The 10,000-nt window shown below is 36.6% G+C and overlaps 1 protein-coding gene and 1 non-coding gene across 2 annotated transcripts in view; both read right to left on the bottom strand.

The window, feature by feature from the left end:
• The window catches only part of LOC137489786 (uncharacterized), a 284,916-nt gene that overhangs the window by 242,023 nt on the left and 32,893 nt on the right, over positions 1 to 10,000 (bottom strand). The window lies entirely within an intron of this gene.
• On the bottom strand, positions 2,593 to 2,711 carry LOC137493668 (5S ribosomal RNA). The gene has a single exon (XR_011013643.1). It is a non-coding gene; the product is annotated as a 5S ribosomal RNA (ribosomal RNA).

Here is a 10,000-nt window from a genome sequence, read left to right as displayed (position 1 = left end):
GTATCCGCAATGTCTCGTCCTTTTATACTATATGCTTGGTTTGTTTTTATTATGCTTGGCATCACTTCTTTTAGTCTATTAGCCAAAACTTTGGCTAAAATCTTCAAATCAGTATTAAGCATTGTTATAGGTCTATAGTTTTTTAAAGCTACTTTATCCCCCTTTCCTTTGTATATCACCTTCATTAAGCCCATCCCCATTCTTTTATTTATCTCACCATTCTCAAAAATCTCATCATATACTTCCTTTAAAATACTAGATAAAATATCTTTAAAAACAATATAAAATTCACTTCCCAAACCATCTATTCCTGGACTTTTCTTTTTGTTTAATCCACTAATTGCTCTTTTTATTTCTTCTTCTCTTATCTCCTCGTCACATTCTCTTTTTTCCCCTTCTTCTACTCTTGATTTTATTAGATTTAGTAATTCCCCTTTTTCTTTTTCTTTTATTCCCTCTGTGCAAAACAATTTCTCATAATATGATCTTATTTCTTCCAAAATCTCCTCATGTTGTTCTACTATGTTCCCATTTTTGCTCCTTATTTCTCTAATCATTTCTGACTTCCCTCTTCTCTTCTCTAGATCAAAGAAAAATTTAGTGCACTTTTCCCCCTCTACTGTAAATTTTGCTTTGCTTCTTAATCTTGCACCTTCAAATTTCTCCTCCTCCATTTCTTTCAATCTTTCTTGCAGTTCTTTTATCTTTTTTTATATTTTTTCCATTCTCATTTTTCAATTCGTTTTCTAGTTTTTCTTTCAGCTCCTTTTCCTTATATTTTTTACAATTTTGTAATTGTCTACAATATTTTATCGTAAACTTTTTAACTAAATACTTCACATTCTCCCACCACATTCTTTTGTCCTCATTATAGATTTCATTCCCTTTTTCCTTTTGAATAATTTCCTTTACACTTAAAACATAGTCTTCATTCTTTAAAGCCGCTGTGTTTAAAACCCATACCCCTGGCCCTCTTTTCACATTACTCCAGTCTAGCTTCATAAAAAGTGGTTTATGGTCACTCAGACTTGTTTCTTCATATTTAATCTTGTTTATAAACCCTTCAACATTTCTTGTGCATAAAATAAAATCAATTCTTGTTTGACAACAAAAATTCCCCACTATCTGTCTTCTTGAGTACTCTTTTGTCTGTTCATTCCTTTCTCTCCACGCATCAATTAAATTCATTTCCTCCATCAATATTTTCAGTTCTTTTCTCCCCTTATCCGTTTTAAAAACCATTCCCTCAGCCATTTCTAATTTACTAAAAACAGTGTTAAAATCACCCATGATAATAACTCTTTCGTGTTTCTTTAAATAATCTCTAAGTACATTAAAATACTCTTTCTTTTTGTTCTCCTCTGTTGGGGCGTGAACATTCACCATAATTACTTTTTTCTTTTCATACTCCATTTCACATATCATACACTTTCCCTCTTTGTCATTATAGATTGTTTTACATAAAACCCCACTGTTTTCTTTTAATAAAATTGCAACTCCTCTCCCTAGTCTCCCATCCCCATTATTGTATAACATTTCCCCACTCCACCTTTTTCTTATTTCGTTCATACATTCTTCCCTCCAGTTTGTCTCTTGTAGTAAAATCACATCTTCTCGTTTACACATTTCTTTCACTTTTTCAAATTTCCTGATGTCTAAAAGCCCTCTTGCATTAAAAGACACAATTCCTAAAACCATAAAAAATATAAAAAAAAAAAAATTAAAAAAAATTAATTCTTTTAATTTTTGAAACGGGACAAACTCCCCAATGATCCAATTTGTCTAAAATATCTTTATCAGCAACATAGACAGGCAGATGCATGAAGGAGACAACATAATCACGGTTTTGTAGCCTCTTAAATGCACAGTTTATCCCTTTAATAGTCAATTCAACCGTTAACTCATCAGCATCTTCCTCTCTTTCAAGTGTTACTTCATATTCCTTGTTGTGTTTTGGTCTTACGGCCAAAATCTTTCCATCCCCAATCTTCTCCGTCACTGCTTTAATTACATCCATTGCTCTCACCTCTGTTGCTTGTCCTATGTCCACTGTTACAGTTGCTTCTTTTAGATAAATCCTTTTCCTTGCTTCCTTCTCCGATTGGTTTGTTTCTCGTTGTCGTCTGTCCAGTCCATTGTCATTTGCCTTCTCAACTCCGTCCGCCATTGCCAGGTCTGTCACCGTAGATCTGTCCATTGCAAAAAAAAAACTAAATAAAAAACACTCCTCCCGAACAGCTCACGCTGCTGGGAGAACAAACTAAACAAACAAAAAAAAGTTTAACAAAAATGTATTTAAGACAAAAACAAAAATAAACAAAGAAAATCTGGTGAGACTCTCTCACCAACTGCAGCCAAACACTTCCTGGAATGTACCACTATCACACATGCACAGGGTGGTATGGCCGTAAGCGAAAGAGGCCGTCAAGAGTTGGCTATTTAAAACAGGCGCAGCACCAGGGAGCGAGCGCAGCTCAGCTGGCATCGACACAGCACCGACAGACACAATGCCCTTGAAGGCCAGAAAAAAACAATGGCAGCGAAGCTGTGACACGGGGAAGTCTATCAGCTGCCAAATGAAGGACTTCGAAAAGCTTACAGCACCTGGTATTCCCAGGCGGTCTCCCATCCAAGTACTAACCAGGCCCGACCCTGCTTTACTTCCGAGTTCAGATGAGATCGGGCCTTTCCAGGGTGGTATGGCCGTAAGCGAAAGAGGCCGTCAAGAGTTGGCTATTTAAAACAGGCGCAGCACCAGGGAACGAGCGCAGCTCAGCTGGCATCGACACAGCACCGACAGAGACACAATGCCCTTGAAGGCGAGAAAAAAACAATGGCAGCGAAGCTGTGACACGGGGAAGTCTACCAGCTGCCAAATGAAGGGCTTCGAAAAGCTTACAGCACCTGGTATTCCCAGGCGGTCTCCCATCCAAGTGTAACAAGTGTACTATATTTATTTATTATTGGACCAGACAATAAAACCAGAAGTTTACAAGGTAAGTACAAGGACGTGGGGGTGAAACTGAGCAATAACCAAAGACAAACTGAATGTTTTAAATACAAAAATAAAAAATAAAAGCTGCATAGTTCATGCCGCAATGCATGCTGGGTACCAGCATAGTACAAAGCTCCCAGCATGCATTGCAGCATAAATAAATTATGCAGCTTTATGTTTTTACAATCTCTTTCTTTTCCTTTATTTTGTGTTGTTTTTGGGAGGTGATATTTCAGTAGTGTTTTTTTTTACTTGATTTTTTTGTTTGTCACCATCATTGAGATTCAAAGACTAATTATTGATGTCTGTGTGTTTTTGAGTTCTGCCATAGATCAAACATTCTCATTGTAAATATTGGTTTTCTTTTATTATATATTATTGGAGCTTCGGTGGTTTCATTTATGTATATTATTTATTTCTCACACATAACTAATATGATATTGAATTAGAAAACAAGCAGGAAAGGAAGACTACTTTATCATAAATAATCTTGTTAGACTGACACTTTAATTTTCTATCCATACTATATGTATAAGTAGTGTAATTAACACTAACTATAGCAGCCAAAATAAAAGACATTTATAGTAAGAAGTTGAAGAGCCTGACTAAAGCAGACTCTGTCCTCCATCATGGTGACTTTAAATGAACAACAGAAATTTCATTAAGAGCTTTTGTTCACATGACAGAAATCAAGTCACTGGTCAGTAATAGGTGAAGCTCCATGATAAGTTGTTTAATGTGATGAGTTTTTTTTAAAGATGTTGAAAAATAACATTTTTTATTGTGTAATTTGTTTTATTTTTATTGATTATTATTTTATTTAGAGTTTTTTTTTTTTTCAGTTGATTTCATCTTTGGTTTTAATTTGTGTTTTTCTTTCCTTCAGTGATTCTGCTTGTTAACAGTTGTTCATCAACAATTCTCAATCCTCCTTTAATTAGACACTTAATTGTCTCATTAACTTCATCACTGTCTGAGTGTTCAGCCCTCTGTAGTGAGCACACTAGTGAGGATTTTGCTCTGGAATTTAAGGCTGAAGTGTGTTCGAATGAAAAATACAGACTATGGGATGTATTTTTAACAGAAATATTCTGGAAACTGAATTTACGAATGTAAAATGTTGAGAACAGCAGATTACTGGCAACCACTGCTGCCAGTATTTTGACATACATTTAACAGATATTTTACACAATAAGAGTTTGCTAATTAACACTCTGGGTGTTAAAAATTTTAACACTTTCAAAAATGTTATTTTAACACTTATAGTGGTTCCCATATAAACACTGAGGGAGTGTTAATTTTAACTCTAAGGTAGTTAAATCTACCAAATCTAAAATTTGCAGTGTGAGATCAATATAAAATACAGACTGTTGAATGTGCTTTTAACAGAAATATTCTGTAAACTGGATTTATGAATGTTAAAAACAGCAGATTACTGGCAACCACAGCTGCTGGTATTTTTACGTAAAATCTAAAAATGAAAAAAAAAGAAAGAAAAACAGCAAAACGGTTTTTGTGTCACCATTGTGGAGGATAGTAGCGTCTCTGTTCAAGTCCAAGATGAACTGAGAATATTTGATGTTATGCTGCATCTTCTTTTGTTTAAAGGTAATTGTGTAGTTACTAATGCAGTCAAAATCTGTTTGCTACTTGCAATCACACATGAAAACATTATTGCATCTAAAGACTTTACATTTTTTTCTACTAAGCTATAATTTTGTAAACTGAACCTTGTGTTAGTTCATGAAATATGGTTATTTATTGTAAATTTATACAGTTATATAAAACTTCCATGTTTTTCACAGAAAGATTCTGGCAACCACAGCTGCTGATATTTTTTCGGAAATTAAACATATTTTACACAATTAGAGTTTGCTAATTAACACTCTCTTGGTGTTGACAATGTTAACACTTTCAAAAGTGTTATTTTTAACACTTATAGTGGTTCCCATATAAACTCTGAGGGAGTGTTAATTTTAACTCTAAGGTAGTTAAATCTACTATGTAATATTTGCTGTGCATGTCATTTGACAGTAAAACCTGTTTAAAAGCATTACCAACTGAACAAGAGCAGACTAATTTAACAATTCTATTACCACATATAATCAAGACTCTTGCTTGGATATGGACTACTAAATTTTCATTCAAAGACAGTCTAAGTTTCTGTAAAACTTGTCAGTATTCACAATAATAATATTGACTTGAGTTGACTTGACTGCTTAAAAATGCTGTTAAAGTTCACGCTGCATTTCTGTTTCCTAAAATGTTAATTTTCGCTGCAGCAGTATAAATACTTCTTTCTGAATTCTTACATCAGCTATTTAACCATCAGATTCAAACACTTTCATTTAACTTTATCTCTTTGTTCTACACAACATCCAAACAATTATGTTCCTCTACCATTGAGGACACACACACACATAGACAGAGTGATTTACTGCAGCATTTGCCTTTAACACAAATGACTTCAACTCAATTCTCTGCTTATTTTTCCTATGCTAGAGTAAGGATGCTTTCTGGACTATTGTGGTTGGTGACTTAGCCAATGTCACTGTTTAAATGCCATCAAGTCTAAAATATTTAACATTAATATTCAGATAGCAAAGAATTAACTGTAATTAACCTTTGAACTTCTCAGTCAATTTAGACATGGATTTGTAACCTGAAATGGATGGCAGTCTTCAATTTCACAGCTATAAGCTAATAAAACTTGTTTTAAAATTATTATTATTCCAGAGAGTAATCTGAATCAGGAAAAGAAGTCATTATTAACGATTGCAAACAGAGCCGGATAACCCATCCATTTAAAGCTCATCTCATGTTCTGCATCATCTTTTCATCAGATTAACTCAGCATTATTGACTTCTGTAATGTCTGGCATTTCGCTTATACAATCTGTAATAATATAACACTCATTCCAGAGGTTAGTGACAATATTCATACAACAGGGACAAATCATTCCCTCAGGACAATAAGCATTATTGTACCATAGACATGAATATTGTGACAGCTCATCACTAATTTTGCTTTAGGTGTTGAACTCGCACAAATTTATTCTTAAAATTCTCTGTCCAGTTTCAACTGGATTTACATGATCTTTAATCAAGTTTCAAAGTTTCTGTTCATAATCAATGTCTTTTCTGAGACAATCAGCTGGTGCATTTTGTTTTCTTAATATCGTTGCTAAGCAAGTCGATAACAGAAACAAAACACAACTCATGGCTTCACTCAAACAGTCTCTGTCTCTCTGTTTCATGCACATGAATTTTCAATAGTCTTAGACTATAACATTAAACTTATTACAATTCAGAATCTTTAATCATTCACCAACGTTCCAAATGTCAAAAGTTTTTATCTCTCAAAACTCAGTAGGAACTATTTAAAGACTAAGAGAATTTCTTGTAATTATTTTACCTTAACTGCTTAGTTCCATTCAGCTGTGTTATCCAAACTATCTCACAGCCAGTCTTTATCTTTAGCCAACACCATCTCGAAAATGTCCTTCGTCATGCATAAGGACCTGTATCAGTAAAATACTATGAAAAATCAGACACATCAGTTAAAAATCATCTCAGCTTCACATTCAGGAATTCAGCATTCTTAAAATTCAGACATATAAAATATCCAGTGCTGTTAAAGCAGCCAACCACATTGATATTGGTAAAATTTTCTCCAATGGTTCTTGAAAGCCCATTGCCATTATCTTTTTACCAATCATCTCCTTCAGGTTATCATACCCTGGCATAGTCCGTTGATGCTTGTCACAAGGACAGACATGTCCTCAATAAAGGCAGGATTCTTGTGATCAGGTCTGGACGGGGCCACTGAGGCAGATTACTGTAACTTCAAACAGTTCCCCTCTAAGGATGCTTTAGGCCGATAGAGCATCACCCCAGTCCAGCACCATCTTTCACATTAAACATCCCCCTTTTCGGGTAGATGCCCCGGGGTTTACGAGGGGTCCCATGCCTTAGGTTGTTTTCCGCTTTGGCCAAGGGAAAATCTTACCCGTCTTAGGGAACCCCCCTTCGTGCCCACCGGTCAACTGCCACTCACACTGCAAGCTCCTGTGCAGGCTTCCTCCTTGATTCAGAATTTTCTGCAAACTTGGGAAAGTGCAGTCAAGAACCATGAAAGCCATTGAGACTACCTACTAGAATTTAAACATTGAGACAGGTTAATCAAACACTTAAATCAACTGAATATCAAGCTGAGATTATTCAGGGAGTTTAGATATCACCCTTATCTATTCAGTGTCAGGGTCTACTACCTCAGTATAGCCATCAGGCCCTGTATGTGATGGTGGAGACTAAGGATAAGACAAAAGTTACAAACAGTAATAAGTGAAGTTTCATAAACTAATTTCGAGAGGAGCACGTGATATGATTGTGCACCGCTGGCCACTCATCCGTAATCAGTAATAATCCAATCAGAATGATCCTAGCTTAGTATAAATGGATCACTTTCTCCCCATTGCACTATCTTCATTTTGGAAGAATGCTTCCCGCTACAAACGCTCCAGCATTTAAACTACGCTTCAGCATCATTCAACCTCCTGGCATGGAAGAACAAACAATCAACAACAACAACAACAACTTCTCCAACCAGAACCCCGCTCTCCCCTTAACTCCAGCAGCTGCCTCGCCAGCAATCGAGCCAGAATCCCCGCAAGAAGCCGGCATATCAACTCTTCCATCTTCTACTTCATCTGCCCTTCACTACACAAGCCACAACTTCGTCTAAACTTATGCGCCGGCGATTCAAGCCACCGGAGAGAAGCCGAACTCACAGATCACCTAACGTTAACGGTCCACTTTCGGTAACGTGCATGCTTTAAAGGGAAGTCTGGCGAGATCAGCGTGAATAGAACGCTTTAAATGAAGAACTCACCTCTCAGCCTCCCGCTGGTCAGCAGATCCATAACATTCTGACAGCTGAAATAGTTCGAAGGCAAATGACCAGGCAATCTAATCCATAAACATTATTCCATAACACCTTCATTCGTCGATATACATCCATGAAAAGGTGCTCTGATATCCAAACCAGCTGCTGGTGAGAGTGGAGCCATACCTTCACGCATAAACATTATAGCGATCTGATCTTCAAAATGGCCGCCGGCCTTTGCACTCTGAACTCTTGACCGTGACTCCAAGGAGCCAATAGCTTAAAGGGGAAGTATCACCATCCAATGAGCTTTCCAAAACTGGAGACGGTCCCGCCTTCTCTCCCGACAAATTCATGAATGGACTGCGTGCAGAGACTTTGATTCCGGCCAAATAATCATGTTGAGATTACAGACATGTTACTTATCATGGATGGAGTAAAGCCATGATAAACATTACATTCACACAGTTCCTATTAAGTGGCAACATCGTTTTTTAAGTTTGATGTAGGCAGTTGATATATTTACATTTTATTAATAATTATATATATATATATATATATATATATATATATATATATATATATATAAAAAAAGTAAATTAAATTATGAAATGAGTATTACCCAGCAAGTGATAGACAACCTACACATCAAGCAGTAACCCTTTTGTATCACGCCAATTGTGACTCTCATATCAATACACCTGAATGTCAGTCAGTTTATAATGACAGTAAGAAAACAATTTCCTGCTCGACTGCAACAAACAAGAGGAGGACATTTCTGGCCATGGAGTAGCTTTTCATACTTATACTTTGTGTTAAATACATTCGAGTTTTAAAAAACTTCCATATCAGTAAGGGGTTTAAACTCCACTCCATCATCATCTCACCAGCTCTCCAAGAGGTTTCCTGGACTTCCAGCATAGAAACGCCCCATATGCTTAGTTCTCCTTCTAATTACCACCCTGCAGGAGGACAAATGCCCACTTCTACAACCCTGGCACATTGTGACATTTAAGTATTGGAACATGCATTAACAAAGGCGCTTCCATTCACAATCATCCATACACTTATGAAGACTCCTCCCACGAATATCAGCCAATACAATTAATCATGTCTGCTGTACATGTGCCATGTCGCTAAGATTTCATTTCTAATTCTCTCTTGTTTTCCATTTTAGAGTTCAAGACTGCCAGCTCCTGAAACTGCCCTCATTCAACCCATCACACTCTTCATCCATTCCTAATGCATTTACACTCTTCGCAAAGATACTTTCTGCCTATACAGCCCACACCCTTGATACCATATTCACATACCCCCCCCCCCCCATTTACTCTTCATATCACTATTGACAATATTTAGCACTCATAACGCTCCAATGCTGACTATCATTTGTACTTCCGCTATAGCAGAGTCGCTCCGCCGAGCCTCATTCTCCTTCTGCACCCCCCCCCCCCCCCCTTCTTCCCATTTATAGATGACACAACCGCCCTGTCACACGATTCTGATTTAAGAGATTTTTATAGCAGTTCTTTGCTCCACAGGTATCCCCCAGATCAACTCTCAGTCACTCTTACACAGGGTGTCTCCGGAGTATCAGAAGGTGTTGGGGGCTTATAAGTCAATATAGAGGAGTTTGAGGGCTTAAAGTATTAGAAAGTCTTAGATTCCTTTACAAGGTAATACATTTATTGTTGAACAAGGTATCATCGTATGCTAAAGTTTGACTATTCAAGCCGTGAATATCAGGATACTAGGTAGTTACGTAATCAGTAAAATTCTACTAAGGTTTGACAGCTTGCCGCTTGTTTACTGCAACACTATCAGTCTGCAGCTCTATAGGTGACAACCTGTCGAATCGGCTAGATTTTAATATACATGTGTCTGTATTCGAATGTTTAGTTGGATTCATTTATTACATTTTAATATTTAGTAAATATTCCGTAAGATAAATCTCGCCAGCTTTTTTGATTGAAAATGGTGATAAGGTCTTTAAATGTGTGGGAAAAGTATTAAAGGTGTTGAATTACTTCTCTTATTCCTGTATAATATGTTTCAGAATATGAGCAGCCATCACAGAAGTACAAAGGGCAGCAACAAATCCAGATCCTAGAAAGGTGGTCA

The sequence above is a fragment of the Danio rerio genome, chromosome 4 (assembly GCF_049306965.1).
Source record: "Danio rerio strain Tuebingen ecotype United States chromosome 4, GRCz12tu, whole genome shotgun sequence".
NCBI classification, from domain to species: Eukaryota; Metazoa; Chordata; class Actinopteri; order Cypriniformes; family Danionidae; genus Danio; species Danio rerio.
This window is presented reverse-complemented; position numbering and strand designations above follow the sequence as displayed.